The sequence below is a fragment of the Mobula birostris genome, chromosome 28 (assembly GCF_030028105.1).
Source record: "Mobula birostris isolate sMobBir1 chromosome 28, sMobBir1.hap1, whole genome shotgun sequence".
In the NCBI taxonomy this organism is placed as follows: domain Eukaryota; kingdom Metazoa; phylum Chordata; class Chondrichthyes; order Myliobatiformes; family Myliobatidae; genus Mobula; species Mobula birostris.
The window spans coordinates 34,963,040-34,979,909 of record NC_092397.1 but is presented as its reverse complement, the minus strand read 5'-3'; the positions used below and the strand labels follow the sequence as shown (position 1 = coordinate 34,979,909).

Sequence of the window (16,870 nt, the reverse complement as noted above, 5' to 3'; positions counted from 1 at the left end):
CCATCCCAGATACTACAATAGGGAGAGGGTTCTGTAGAAAACCTGAGATTTGACTTCTCAGAGTAAAACACTTAATATTCAATATCTCTGGCCACATTTCCAGCTGGTCTGTGTTCTGCTGAATCATTTGGCATTCCTCCTCATTGTCCACAACTGCATTAAATTTTGTGTCTACTATGTAGTTTCCTGGCTTGTCACTAAAGCCCTTGTTACACAGCAGAACAATATTGACTCATCTGCAGTCCACAGCAGCAAAATGTGAAATTAAAAAGACACTACAAAGATCTCTGTGAAGGCCCCAGCAGCGTACAATCTACCCCGTCTCTCTCAATAACCTGGAATGATCCCATCCAGTCCCGGTGTTTTTTCCACCTTCGTGTTCTTTGAGAGTTCCAACGGTCCCATCAGCTTGTTATCAATGTGCGGTGGAATATCAGCATATCTTTCTGATCTTTCTATCCTCCTTCACTTTCTGTTTGATGTATACTGTAATGAATTATTAATTTGGGGATTTGACTACCTTTTTCTGGCTCCAGGCAAACTTCCACTCCTCCACCCGTGTTGTCTACATTCCTGCTTTCTCTGTGGTGCTGTATTTTTACTGTATTTACAAAGTGATTTGGTATTCTCCCCAGTCGTTCTCTGCAAAATCATTTCACCTCCCCCACCATCATTCAGCACTGACGATTCTCTGTATAATTTGTATATGGATATTCAGCGGGGTATCGTCTAATTTCCTTATCGTTCCTTTTCCTTTTTGACTGCAGTTGCGACATCTCTGATCAATATTATTCGATTTGGATTCTTGCCTTTCTCCGTCACAGACACCATTTGAATTCTGAACCACTCATTTTTAAATAACTCTGACAGGTCAGTTTGAGTTACAGCTGCTTCCAGTCTCTGTTCTCCCCATGTCCTACCTAACATATTTCTCATTAACTTGCATAACACACACAATGCTGAAGGAACTCAATAGGCCACTCAGGATCTATGGAAATCGTAAAATGTCAACGTTTCAGTTTGAGACCCTTCAACAGGAAGACAAATGGGAGGTCAAGAAAAGCAGGTGGGGTAAGGTGAAGATGAAATACGAGGTGGTAGGTGATCATTAGCTTGCCCTTAGTTTAGCAAATTCCCCTAAGACTGATTCCATCTTTGGGGATGACTGTTATCAAAAAGGTCTCCCAGTTCAATTCATCAGTTGCAGTGTCTTGCCCCATTGCAGGTCTTCTGTGTTCCCAATGCATCTAATTTACTGTCATCCCCAGCAGCGAATTCCACACATTTTCTGCGTTGAAAAATGAACCTCAGACATCGCCCCCATAATTTTCTGCAGTCACTTCAAAATTATGACCTTGTTTTTTTGCCACTTCCATCTTGCGTTAAAAATTCTCTGGATGCCCCTCTATTGATGCCTTCTATCATTTTGTACAGCTCTTTCAATTCACCTCGCATCCTGCTTCCACCAAAGAGAAAAGTCCAGTCTTACTCCACCTACCCTCACAAGATGTTTTCCTGGAAGTTCAATGTCGAAAATAATTATTTTCAAACTACACATGTCACCACATACATTTTGTTGCGGGCATGCACAGTAAATACAGAGCAAACACAAAGAAATCTATGAAAAACTGCACACATGAAAGACGAACCAAACACCAACGTACACAACACAACAAAGACAACAAACTGTGTAAATAAACAAACAAAGAAAAGAAAAGAATAATAAATACGATGTAACTACCAAGAGCTTGATATGTGGAGTCCCTCAACGAGAGTTCACTGTTGTGGTGAGTGAAATTATCCCCTCTGGTTCAAAAGTCTCATCGCTGCGGGGTAACATTTATTCCTGAACCTGGTGCTGTCGGACCTGAGGCTCCTGTAACTCCTTCTTGATGGCAGCATCGGGAAGCGAGCTTCGCCTGGATGATGGTGCCCTTGATGATGGATACAGTGTTCCTGTGATAGCGCTGCTTGTTAAGCTGCTCAGTGGTAGTGAGGGTTTTCCCTGTGATGGAATGGCTGCATCCACAACTTTTCAATTGTTATTCCAAACAACGGCATTGGTGTTTCTAAACTACACCAGTCAGGCTATTCTCCACGATTGATCTTTAGAACATTATCGAAGTTTTAGATGAAATCCTAAATCTGCACACACGTATATAGTATAGGCCGTAAATGCTGGTAAATCTTTACAGGATCCGCTCCTATGAGTCTCCACACCAAGATAATCTCAGAAAATATTGGGAAAATTACTGCCATACACTAATCTGTTGTTTCTACAACTTTCTATAACCTGCTTATATTGATTTTTTTTTTCATTCTGCCGCTGCCATTACAAATACCTTTGGAAACTGAAGCACGCGTCATTCAATATTCGCCGTTATCAGTTCCACTGGAAGATGCCCAGTGGGAGGGAGGGGATAGAGGGGGTCCATGAATTGCAGTCCATTGTCAGGGTTGTACAGGTCTCTGTTGTTTGATGTGCTAGGGTTATACTGATGTTTAACAGCAGGGTATAGTGCTGGGTGTGTACAGGACCGTGTGCTCACTGTACAGTGCTGAAAGTATTACCGTCTGTGCCGTGATAATGATGGAGTAGATATTGTAAATTCCAATCTCCCTGTATTCGACTGCTGACTTTTCGTGACCAGGCACATATGCTGGTCATGTTTATACCAGAGATAGACGCTCCCTTTCTCCTTGCAGTACGGGCCAAATGTTGTTAAGATGTGTGACATTACAGTACAGTGCCGACAGTTTGAACATCATATTTCACTGCATGTTTTACATTATTAATTCAGATCATAACCGAGGACTGAACTGGCTAGCATGAGAGGCCATAGTTTTAAGGTGCTTGGAAATAGGTACAGAGGAGATGTCTGGGGTAAGTTTTTCTTTTTACGCAGAAAGTGGTAAGCGCGTGGAATGGGCTGCCGGCGGCGGTGGTGGAGGCGGAAACCATGGGGTCTCTTTAAGAGACTCCTGGATGGCTACATGGAGCTTGGAAAAATAGAGGGCTATGGGTAAAGCCTAGGTAGTTGTGAGCTGGGGCATGTTCGATACAGCTTTATGGGCTGAAGGGCCAGTATTGTGTGCATGTTTCCTATGATTCTATTAACGGGAATGATCTGTCAGTATTTCGAAATGTAACTCAGACCCTGTCCATCACACTGTATAAGATGGTGGTGGCATGAGAGCTGAATTGTGACCTTGTTCATGATGAGCAGGCAGAAGCTGCGAGTTCCAGTGACCGTGGGTAAAAGGACATTGAGATCATCAAAGCAGCGAGTTCTGATCATGTGTGCATGTTGCGTGCGAGTTCTAAACACCTAGTGCCAAAATAATATGATCCCTCAGGACTCTCAACGAACACAGTGCTCTTCCCCAGTGGACTGATCAGGAATTAGGTAAAATTCCAGTTCTACTGAGAGTTCCTCTCCAGCCCCAGGACAGGACACAATGGCAGAACGGCACTCTGTGTGTGTAATCGCGTTTGCAGTAAAACATTCCCAGCCAACTGCAGTGCAACAACTGCACTGGTACTGGGATCGGTGAGTGATGCTCCTGGAATCTGGTACTGACTCTTGCTGCTCCTCATCAAGAGCAAAATTTCCATTCTAACAATGAACTCGGGCTCAGTCTCAGAAGGACACAGCCGTCGTGGTATTGTCCCTGATCTTGACCACGGTAACTTCCCTGTCTCCCATTGCCACTTTCCTCCTGTTGTCACCCAGGGATGAAAAGAACAGCATGTATTTGCCAGTCAACGCACCATCCAGCTTGCCTTTGGTCTATGGAAGGAAAATCTGTGCTGTCACCTTTTATTCTCACCATCCACATTAAGTCGTGACTTGTTATTTGAGTTCTTCAATATCATAGCTTTACAGTTTTTAAACAAAGTCCTCAGACAGTCAGCACGAGTTCTCTGACACTATCGGTGAGTTTTACCAATACCCGTTTATGCGAAATTCTTTACGATCAAAACGAGACTACAGACATCCTGATGGTCCCTCTGTATCCATTCCCCTCAGCAACGTATATCTCTTTGGGTGGGGTTGATGACCCATCTGGGCACCGAAGCAGAAGTAGCACTGTGGCTGGCTCTGAGACACGGCAGAAGGGAAAAGTCAGGCATTGTGGTAGTGATGGGGGACTCAGTAGTTAATGGGGACACACGAGATGATACTGTGTCGGCAAAAGAGACACGAGGATGGTGTGTTGCCTCCCGGGTGCTAGGGGCCAGGGTGTATAGGTGCAGCTGCAGGATATTGGCAAGGGGAAGGATGAACAACCAGAGGTTCTGCGGCAAATTGGCACCAATGACATTGTCAACAACGGGAAGAGATCTCACACTGAGTGTGTAGTTTTACGAAAGAGGCTGAAAGGAAGGGTCTCCGAGGTAGCAATCTTCAGCTCACTCCCGGTGCCACGGGCTAGTGCATGTAGGAATGGAATGATATCACAGATAAATATCTGGCTGAAGGAGATGGTGCAGATTGGCAGGGCTTCAATTTCTTGAATTACTGGAATTTATTCTGGGAATGGATGGCCTGTTCAAGTAGCACAGTTTGCACCTGAACTGGAACGGAAGAAATATGCTGGCTGGAAGGTTTTCGAAACCCTGGTGATGTTGGTGGGATGTTGCTGGATAAAAAGGGTGATTGTGAGTATAAGCTTGTGATGCAGGTGGCAAGGAACTGGACACCAGATCAGCATGTGATGGATTGGAGTGAAAGGTAGATGTCAGGGAAGATATTGATAGGAAAAATCAAATTAACGGGTATGATTAGACTGAGAGTGTGAAGTGCGTGTATTTTAATGCTAGGGCTATTATGTGTAAACATGACGAACTTGGAGCATGGATCAATGCACAGAACTGCAATGTTACGGCCATTACAGAGAGTTGGTGGAAAGATGGACAGAATGGGTGATTAATGTAGCAGATTTTTGAAGTTTTAGAAAAATTAAGAAGTAAGGAGGGGAAGAATGAAATTAAAAGAAAAGGAGTTGCACATTGAATCAGGGACAATATCAGAGCTGCACTCAGGAGAGGCATGAAGGAGGGGTCAGACGCTAAGTCGATTTGGGGTGAAACTCAGGAATAAAAAGGGTGTAATCATATTGATGAGATTGTACTATAGACCACAAATAGCCACCGTGACACTGACGAACAGATATGTAATCAGATTAAGAAACTGTGTAAGAATAACAGTATTTTTTAAGGGTGGGGAATGTGGTGGTTCCAATTTCCTTGTTATAAACTGGTACCATCTTAGTGCAAAGGATTTCAATGGTGCAAAATTTGTTAAATGTATCTAGGAGGGTTTTTAAATCATTATCCGGACAGTCCAATAAGAGGAGGAGCCGTTATAGAACTCGTGTTGGGTAATGAGCGTGGCTCAGGTAACCGACCTTACAGTGAGTGAACAGTTAGGGATCAGTGATCACAACCTCTTAATTTATAGGATTGCTATGGCCCTTGTGAAGAGTTTTAAATTGCAGTAGGGAAAATTACATCGGTATTAGGCAGGAACTAATAAGCGTTAATTGGGTACAACTTTTCTCTGGCAAGGGAGAGTATTTAATGGTCAATTGCAGAAAGTACAGGAAAGGTATGTTGCTGCTAGAAGGACGTGGATGGAAAGGTAACCGGTAATGAATTTAGACAAGACGAGAAAAGGAAAAACATGTAAAGAGTCGAAAAGTCGGATCACAGTAATCAGATGATGAATATAAAGAAATGAGAAAAGGAACAGAAGAAGGAAATTAGGAAAGCCAGGCGCGGCCATGAAAAGACCTTGGCAAATAGGTATAAAGTAAATACCAAGGCATTTTAAACATACACCAAGAGCAAAAAGAATAACTAGGGAGGGTAGGTCCACTCAATTGACAGGAGAACATTTGTTTAGATGCAGAGAATGTGAGTGAGATAATTAATGAGTACTTTGTTTCGTTATTTACCAAGGAAAATGAAATGGAGGACCAGAGGATCAGTGATGATTGTATAAATACGTTGCTTACTTATAGGTCAAGGTCGAGGAAGGGTAGCCCCTCCTAATCAGTATTAAGGTCGATAAGACCCCAGGGTGTGATCAAATTTACCCCAAGATATTGAAGGAGGGATGAGATATAATTGCTGGGCCCTTGACCAGTATTTTTCTGTCCTCACTAGACACAGTCGAGGTTCAGTAGAGCTGGCGAATGGCTAATGTACTTCCGTTTAAGAAAATAACGGGAGAAATCCTGGGAAATATAGAAAGGTGAGCCTCGGGTCAGCAATAGGGAAATTGGCATATAAAGTTGTGGAGGATCCGATATATGACCGTGTGTAAAGCCATGGCCTGATTAGGGTGAACGCGTATAGTTTGTTTAATGGCAGCTCATGCCTGTACGAACTCGATTGAGTTTATTGACATGGCGATGACGGAGATTGATGAAGATCGGGCAAAGGATGCTGTCTACATGGAGTTCATTCAGGCATTTGACAAAATCCCTCATGGGAGCTTAATCCGGAAGATTCCGATGCAACGTGTCTGTGGATAATGAGCTGCTTGGATTCTGAACGGGCTTGTCCATAGACGGCGGAGTGTGCTGGCTGAAGGGACGTAATCAGCTGGATGTCTGTAATTACAGATGTTCTGCAGCGATCTGTGCTGCGACATATGCTGTTTCTGATGTATATAAATGAAAATGTAGATGCATTGGTTAGCATATTTAGCAATGAAACCAAGATTGGTGGAGTTGTATGTAGTGTAGACGACTGACAAAGAGTACAGCATTAATATAGTTTAGTTGCTGTTCAGTTACAAGTATGGGCTGAGAAATGGCTGATCGAGTTTTACTCTGATAAATGTGAGGTGTTGCTTCCTGAGGGGCATCTGCAAGGTGACAGTACTCTGTTAACGGTAAGATCCTTAGCAGTGTTGCTGAGCAGAAAGATTTTGGGATCCAAGTTTCTAGCAACATTAAAGTGGCGACACAATTTGATTGTTGATTTTTACATGAAAATCAGTCTTCAATTGAATGATAGCACACTTCCTCCACCAATGTGACCTCTAGTCTTCTGCACTAGCCTTTCCTGGGACAATTTGACAAATGCCTTCTGAAAATCCGAACACACCACAGCTACGGAATCCCTCTATCAGCACCGCGGATTACATCTTGGAAGAACTCAATTCGGTTTGTCAAACATGAGTTACATTTCAGTAAGCCATGATGATTTGATTTTATGTCTTTATTCTTTTCTAAAAGACTTGTTATGCCTGTACCGATCACAGATTCCAGCATCTTGTCAGCGGCAGATGTGAAATGAACAGGTTGTCAGTTAACTGTTTTTTGTCTTCAGGTCCTGAACAATGAATTGACATTTGAGATTTTCCATAGCCGGGACTTCCGGGTCATCAAGGGAATGGCGGCGTAAGGAAAAGGTCTCTCGACAAAAAAGAAGGTAAACTGCTCCAAAATCGAATTTAGACAAATACTTAATATTGCATAACTATATTAATAAAAGGGGCAAGGATGATGTCTAAGAACAAGATTAAAAAGTCCGCTCCGAAGGCTGATAAACATAAAGAGACGCAGCAAGGCGATGGGCCTAGCTCCCCCACGGGAAGCCAGGACGGAGGTAATGAGGGGGAATCGGTGACTCTGTCTTTGATTCTCGGAGAGATTCGCGAGTTCCGAAAAGATAACAGCAAACAACTGGAAGATATTAAAGGAGAAATAGTAAAAACTAACTCGCGGATAGATGAAGCCGAAGCGAGGATTGTTGGAATTGAAGAGAAGCTAGAACACGCAGAGGAGGTGATAGCAGAAATGCTGAAGCTACAAGACCAGCTCCAGTGGAAACTAATAGATCAAGAAAGCCGCTCAAGAAGGGAAAATGTGAGGATTTGCGGAGTTCCCGAAGGAACTGAAGGTAAACCCGGATTGATGATTACTTAAAGAGAACCTTGATATACTGGCCGCAAAAGACCTACAGATAGAATGGACTCACCGCGCGTTGGCGCCCAGCCCAGATCGATTCTGGTCAGATTTCTCAGTTACAGAACGAAGGAACAGGTGCTTAAAAGGGCATGGCAAAAGAAAGGTTTCATGTGGAACAACTGTAAAATCAGTTTAGACCATGACTACGCACCGGGGATTCTTGCCAGACGGAAGGAATATACGGAAACACGGAGAGTCCCGAAGGAAAATAACATCAGATTCCAGACCCTGTATCCAGCTCGGCTGAGAGTCTTTTACGACGAAGGGACAAAAACTTACGCTACGGTGGAGGAGGCAATGTCGGACCTGGCGGACCGGGGACTACCTATTAAAGTTATCACCCAACCGGAGTCGCTACTGGAGAGGATTCGGCAGAAGTCGTGGCAGTTAGTGCGGCGAGGACGCTCCACACGAACCAGAGTGTCAAACTACAAGAAAAAGCTGCAAATATTCAGACGCGAACGTACAGAGAACACAGATTAATTAAGAGAAATGACTGCAAAGAGTGAATCGGACTTAAAGGTAAAATTAAAACTGATAACTGAAAATAAACTAGGCGGAATAACTTGAATGATAGCAATTTAGTCGAGACATAAATAGGAGAAAATTCTCTATAATTATTCAAACTGCTAAGGGCCCTCTAACACAGGGTGAAGATAGAGGTTATCCCTCTGAACTGAGGCGGGTCGGTGCTCAGGCCTCACTGTGGGAAGTCGGGAAAAATTTTCAAATGTTACACGTTCAAAAATGTCTAGGGTGTGGTTATATGTCTTGGTTTACTGTTGTGAAGGGATTGCTTACTGTTTGGTTAGAAAAGGAGAGTGTTTTTTTTCTACTAGAGAAAAATGCAAACTGAATTGGTAAAAATAATTTCCTATAATGTTAATGGGGTTTTGAACCCAATTAAAAGAAATAAGATTATGTCTAAATTGAAAAAAGAGAGCGCACAAATAGCTTTCCTCCAGGAAACACATATGAGCCAATCTGAACATGGAAAATTAAAAAGAATGGGCTTTAAGCATGTATTTTATTCATCATATAAATTGAGTCACAAAAGAGGGGTAGCTACTTTAATATCAAGTACTCTTAATTATGAACATATTTCAGAGACTAGAGACAAAGAAGGACGGTTCGTAAAAATCACAGGAAGAATAGAAGGTACAGAAATAACATTGCTGAATGTTTATGCTCCTCCAGGTTGTGAATGGTCATTTTATAGACACATTTTTGACCTAATGGTCAGTTCTCAAGGGATAGTAATTTGTGGAGGGGATTTTAATATTAGATTAAATCATATATTAGATTCTTCAAGAATAGTTACTCAGAATAAACCTCTGACTCGGAAAGTGAATTCATTGATGGAGGAGTTGGGAATTATAGATGTCTGGAGGGAATTACACCCTACTAGTAAAGATTATACATATTATCTCTTTCCCTCATTCAGCCTATTCAAGGATAGACTATTTCTTTATCTTTAATACAGATAGACTCAGGATAAAAAAACCTGTAATATTGCAATAATTGATCTGTCGGATCATAGCCCAGTCTCTATGTCTCTAATCCTGGAAAGGAAAATGAGGAAAACACTATGTAGGCTAAACTCACATATAATCAATAACCCGAAAGTAATGGAGAGATTAAGGGGAGAAATCAAAGAATATCTAGACCTTAATGACACGGGAGAAACATCACCAGTGATCTTATGGGATACATTGAAAGCTGTACTGAGAGGGAAAATTATTTCCATTACCACTCACATGAAAAAAATCAATGCACAAAAATTAGCAGACCTTCAAGGAAAATTAAAACAACTTCAAGTTGTAGATAGCAACAAAAGTAATTCAAATCGAAAACAGGAAATTAGGAAATTGCAAAGTGAAATTGACGATATTTATATGTTGGAAACTCAAAGAAATTTTCTTTACCCGAGACAAAAGAATTATGAAGTAGGAGGTAAATCAGCTAGATTATTAGCATATAAATTACGAAAACAACAAGCAGACAATACAATTCATAAAATAAAGAATCCAAAGACAAAGCTTGTGGAGAGTACAATAGGGAAAATTCAAGAGAGTTTTGAAACATATTATCGAGAGCTGTACTCCCAACCCCGGGCCCCCAATGAGCCCTATATGGACAGTGTATTGAATTTTTTAGATCTACCTAAACTTACAGATTTACAAAATGAAAGTTTATTAGAACCAGTAACTGTCAAAGAACTGAACGTGGCCATCTCTAGGTTAAAGGTTGGAAAGACCCCGGGTTCTGATGGGTTTACCTCAGAGTGGTACAAATCCCTGAAGACACAGTTAGCCCCATTACTACTTAACACCTTTAATTGGATCTTGCAGAGAGGAGATACTCCACCTTCCTGGAGAGAAGCGATTATTTCAGTTATTCCTAAAGAGGGTAAAGATAAACTAGAATGTGGCAATTATCGGCCAATTAGTGTTCTTAATTTAGATTACAAACTATTTACATCTATATTTGAGCGCAGATTGGAAAAGCTTTTACCTGGCCTAATCCACTTAGACCAGACTGGATTTATTCAACAAAAGACAAACACAGGACAACATAAGGAGACCTCTGCACATATTAGAACAGGTTAATAAGAACGAGACAGAGACAATGGTAGTAGGATTGGACGCTGAGAAAGCATTTGATTCGGTTAGTTGGGCATTCCTATACAGAGTGTTAGGAAGATTCGGCTTTCAAGAAAAGTTTATTAAAGTAATTCAGACTCTATATGACAGCCCTGCAGCCCGAATTAAGATAAATGGGGACCTCTCTGACTCCTTCATCTTAGAGCAGGGCACTAGACAGGGATGCCCAATTTCGGTTCTCCTTTTTGCGCTATATATTGAACCGCTTGCCCAACTAATAAGACAGAGCGAAATCGTAAAAGGTGTCAAGGTGGCAGGGATTGAACAGAAAGTGGCGTTATTCGCAGATGATGTTTTGGTCTATCTGAGTGAACCAGAGAAATAATTTATAGGATTGTTTACACTGTTGGATGACTTTGGGAAAATATCAGGTTATAAAATAAATGTAAAGAAAACGCAGGTTATGTCCCTAAATTATACACCATCCAAAAAAATTGCAGGATACATACGATCTTAAGTGGGAAGCTAAATCATTAAAATATTTAGGAATAACCCTGCCGAAGGATATTTCAACACTGTCACAGGTAAATTATGGGCCATTAATCTCAGAGATAAAAGCAGATATGCATAACTGGAATCTTATCCCCTTTTTAAGTTTAAATTCAAGGATAAATACTATAAAAATGAATATTCTTCCTCGGTTATTGTATCTTTTCCGTACTTTACCGGTGGAGGTGGATGATAATCAATTCAGGGAATGGGACAAATGGATTTCCCGCTTCATTTGGCAAGGAAAGAAACCTAGAATTCGATATAACACCTTACAGTTAGGGAAGGAAGGAGGAGGTATGGTTCTTCCTTGCCTGAGAAATTATTTTTATGTCTCACAGATAACCCCTCTGTTATATTGGTGTAATAGGGAATATAAGGCTAGATGGAAGGAAATAGAATTTGGATTAGTTGACAGTTTTCCTCTACAGGCCTCAATAGCTGACAAAGGGTTGATGGTCCAGTTGGAAAAATTTAAAAACAGTTGGATAAATCTTACATTGAAAGTATGGCAGAAGGTAGTTAATTCATGTGGAATTAATAGCATGTTAAAACTCTTCAGATGGTGTGCATATGATACCGAATTCCTTCCCAACAGAGGAGATAAAAGATTTGAGCTATGGATAAAGAAAGGTCTTACAATCTACCTCTCATTTATAGATAAAAGAGTATTACAAAGTTTCCAAATCCTGCAGGACAAACATGGCCTAGAACATAATGACTTTTTTAGGTACCTTCAAGTACGAAACTATGTTAACCAGCGTTGTACATATACAGACCTATCAACAGTATAACTAGAATTTTTCAAGATTCTGAATTCGGCTTGCAGTTCAATACCTAATAAATCAGTTTGTCGATTATATAATGCACTCTACCATGCTAAAAATGTAAATACACTGTATATTAAAGAGAAGTGGGAGAAAGAAGCGGGGTTGATACTTTCAGAGGAGGCTTGGGGGAAAATCTGCAGCTTTCAATGGTCCTCGACTAATTCTTTGACTTGGAGAGAACATTGTTGGAAAAACATTATAAGATACTTTCAGACCCTATATCAGGAAAAATATAAAGATACAAATGTGATGTGTTGGAGAAGGTGCGGCTCCAAGGAGGCAAATCATTTTCATATTTTCTGGGATTGCCCTAAATTAAGTCTATTTTGGGAAGGTATTCATTGAATATGAGTTAAGGTACTTAGGTCCCAGATACCTCTGAACTTTGAGACGCTCTATTTGGGGCATGTATTGTTTCTTGAACAGAAGGAAGATATAAAGTTGCTGCAGGCCCTCTTAGCGGCAAGTAAGAAATCAATCACTAGAAAATGGCTAAATCCAATACCACCTACATTAGAAGATTGGTACGAAATTATCTTGGAAATATTTAAAATGGAAAAGTTGACTTACTCCCTGAGAATTCAAAAAGAAAAAAATTATCAAATCTGGAATAAATGGATTGAATATATAACCACAATGCGAGCAGACTCTAGATGACTCTCCTGATGATTTATACTGCTCTTCTCATCAACACAGTAATATTGCTAACGTAAGCACCCCTAGTCTAAATGTCTGTTTTTTTTTGTTTGTTTTCTTTTGGAAAATAGAGAATTAACACAAGTAAAGGGAAAGATTTGGGAAAGGGATAAAAATATGAAAAAAATAAGTAAAGAAGTACATAGGGATTGGATAATTATGTCTGCGGGCAGGAGCAAGCATGAACAAATAAGGATATAAACACCTACAATGGTTGTTACATAGGCTTACATACAACATTTTGGACCAGTGGAAATGGTCCAGAACGGTTATATGGAAACTATTATTACCATTTTTCTTAACAACTAATTCCATTACTTAGCCTAATAGGTTAGATCTACCACAGTACATAATTATCTATTTAAGTGTTTATTTTCCTTTTATATCATCTCAATGTGTACTTAAGAATGTATAAATAATTGTAGTTTTGTACATATAAAAAAATGGAAAAGGTTATATGTGTGAAAAAAAATACATGATATTTGTGAATTCCTTATCCAAATAAAAATAAAATTAAAAAAAAAGAGATTTTCCACGGCCATGGGAACACATTGGGACATGATGCATTTTGACAAACTTCAATGTCTTCACTATTGTTCCAACCAGTTCCTTTCCACAACACATCCTCCCACCTCCCCCCTCCCCACCCCGCCCCAGTCCTTCGGGTTCCTTGTACAAATTCCTTGTAAGCCTCATATGCACACCACAAAACAGGTGTCCCTCAATCCTCCAGGCCCTTCTCCTTTGTGAACGTCAATGTATGCAAAGTATTCATTTTGTACCTCGCAGTACAGAAATCAGAATAATACGTATCATCCATTAAACAAGCCGATCGCAGTTTTGGAGGGCACCACAGATTCTCTCTCTCTCTCTCTCTCTCTCTCTCTCTCTCTCTCTCTCTCTTTCTTTCTCGCTAGATCTCTCCCTCTACATCTCTCTCGCTAGCTCTCTTTCTCTGTCTCATTCTCTCGCTATTTCTTTCTCTCTCTCTCTCTCTATCCACCTCGCTATCTCTATCTATTTATCTCTCTCTCTCGCTCTCTGTATCTCACGTTCGTCGTTTTCTCGTTCACTTTTAGTCATCCTGCATCTATTGTTCTTCCAACTTCGAGTAGTATTTTTATTCTTTTACCGGTCTTCCCATTTTATTGCAGGATAACACATTGCTTTCCAATTATCTTTCGACCTTTGTTGAACTTAAGATGTGTATAAAAGACGACTGCATCAGAAACACCAAACAGAAAATGCTAGAGGAATGCTTGTGTGTTTTCTTGGATTTCCAGCATCTGCAGATTTTCTCGTGTTTCTACATCAGCAACGTTGTCAATCAATCGTTTCCATCCCGACCTTTTTCTCTATTGTATCCTTATTGACCAGGATGAAGCTGAGTGAATGAAGGACAGATCAAAATGGGAAACTACAGAAAAAGGTTGGTGTCGGACAGCGTCGCTGGTCTTCGTTGAATACTGAATAATTAGACAACAAAAATTAAATCTCTAAATGTAGCTGCTCCATGACAAGGTTCAGTCTTTGTAATTAAAGCTACCGGCCTATTTCCACCAGAGACACGGCTGAGGTAATGACAAAGAATTTTCATGTACACAGTATACGTACATCAGAGACAATGGTGTTGAATCAAATTGTTTGTTCAAGTAACTGTAACTGAGAAAGTTAGTGAGGAGTATAACCGTATCTCTGGAGACTGAGCCTCTGTATAAATCAGGGTTGATGTGAAGCATCAGCTCAGTGTCTGCCGGAGCAGTGAATTCAAGAGCAACAGGAATCACAGATTCTCATGAAATGGTGTATCCAGTCATCTGGCGGATACGAGACATTTACTATCCTATTATTTCAGCCTTTGGAATACCCGGTGAGTCGCAGTGTCAGCTGCCGTTGGTGGGAAATCATGTTCAATTCCAATGTTCTGATCGTTCCTGTCACTGCGGCATTCCAGTCCCAGTATTCCTCATTTCAGGTTGGAATGGAAAAACCGGGATGATGGATTCTGGGATCTGGATCTAAAATAAACGGCTGCAGGAATTCAGGGAATCCGCCCCACATCTGTGGAAATGAATCGGTCAGGCAGCGTTCGACCAACGGTTTGGGATCCATAATGGGATGTTCGGGTTTCTGTATTTTTAGTATTTTAGCAGCTGCACAGCATTTGTAAATATTGTGTTGAAACAGCCCGCGGACATTTTAATAATTGATTGTCCGTATTTGTATATGAGCGATTGACTGAGTTAGGTACGATGGTCAAACCATCGACTGGCAGTGACACTTTAGCAAATGTCCGGAGTTCCATGATGTTTCACGGACCTGTTGTGGATTTTTAATAACTGTGTGCAATATCACTGAATATAAAGCAGTTGATGGACAACACAATAAACACGAAACCCCAAGCAGCTTGTACAGAAAGAGAAACCAGTTAACACACGTGCCTGGGATCTATCCGCGAACACTTCTGACGAGAAATGTTTTAACTGTTTTCCCACATATTCTGTTTTACCCGAATTAACGTTTCCAGTCTTTCCTGTTTTTGTTCCGTCCTTCAGCCGTTCTGTCGCTAACAGTGATCGCCTTGACTGTCTAATTGAGAAATCCCGCCATCAGCGTCCGAACGAGACGCGGAAGGCACCGGTAGAAAATGTTCCCTCCAGTATTGACTCTGAGGAGGTAGTTACTCAGTTTTAGCGTTCCACTGACATTTCACATTTCGGTCACAGTAAGTAATCCGTATTCAAATTATTTTACTGTGTAAACTCCTTCTCTCTCCCCGCCAGTTCTGTGCGCTCTGTCGACCCTCCCACCGATATATTCAATAATAAAATGGAAATATCACAGGATCCTCTGAACCTGCTGCACTGGCTTCTAAATAGTATTTTCTCACTTGTACCCTCTCTCGGCCCTCCTGCCACTAAATGCAACAATTAAGTGGAAATATTACAGGATTGGCTCAAACTGCAGAATTGGCTTATGTTTGGAATTTCTCAAACTGCTGTTCCCTGTCTCTCTTCCAGCGAACTTGGTGGCGATTGTGATCCTGTCCCGGGGAAAGTGCGGTCTCTCCAAATGTATCACTCTCTACCTTGTGGGAATGGCAGCGGCCGATCTCCTGGTCGTTATTTCGAATCCGCTGCTGAAGTGGACTGCTGAGATTTATTTTTCCCGATCATTCCTGCTCATCACTGCTGTGTACAGACTCGTCACCTGGTTGATTTATGCGAGCACTGCGACCTCAGTCTGGCTGACTGTCGCTTTCACCGTCGATCGATTTGTGGCTATTTGCTGTGAGAAGCTGAAAACAAAATATTGCACCGAGAGAACGGCGGCTGTGGTTATCGGGACAGTGAGTGTGCTGGCCTGTTTGGAGACTGTTCCCTGGGGCTTTGTGTACAAGTCTGGGGAAACAATTGATGGTGTTTCCTGGTATTGCGTTTTAACTCCGAGCTTCACAAACTCTACCTCAGGGGCCGCATTTTACATTTTTCACCGCATGTTCTACCCTTGCGTCCCTTTCATTCTGATGTTGCTGTTCAATATTCTGACTGTTAGGCGGATTCTAGCGGCCAATCGAGCCCGCAGGGGGCTCCGGGGACAAAAGAGTGGAGAGAATGACAAGGACCGGGAGATGGAGAACCGACGCAAATCCATCGTTTTGCTCTTCAGCATAACCGGTAGTTTCATATTGTTGTGGGGAACACTGGTGGTATTTTCTATCTATAGCTGGATTAAAAGGAGTATTTTTAATTCTGTCACGGATCCCCGTTACGTCACAGACCAAGCATCGATAATGCTGCAGATTCTCAGTTCCTGTACCAACACGTGTATTTACGCCCTGACTCAGAGCAAATTCCGGGAGGAACTGAAGAATGCGGTGAAATACGCACTGAATCTGATTTTGAAACTCCTGAAACGTTAGAAATAAACGCTGTAAAGTGTTACAATTTAGCTGTTTTCATACGCTGTATTCTAGCTCCCCACTATGGGTAAATGGAAACAATGTGGTGAACAGAGTTACAAAACAAACACGAGAAAATCTGCACGTGGGCGCAATTCAAAATAACAAACACAAAATCAGATCCTGATGAAGGTTCTCACACAAAATGCTGGAGGAACTCAGCAGGTCTGGCAGCATCTACGGAATAGTGTAAATTGTCGACGTTTCGAGCCAACATCCTTTATCAGAAACCTGTCAACTGTTCA

At 41.3% G+C, this 16,870-nt stretch overlaps 1 protein-coding gene across 1 annotated transcript in view; it reads right to left on the bottom strand.

Annotated features, from left to right (window-relative positions):
• Positions 1–16,870, bottom strand: part of LOC140189004 (uncharacterized) — a 580,675-nt gene that overhangs the window by 104,838 nt on the left and 458,967 nt on the right. The window lies entirely within an intron of this gene.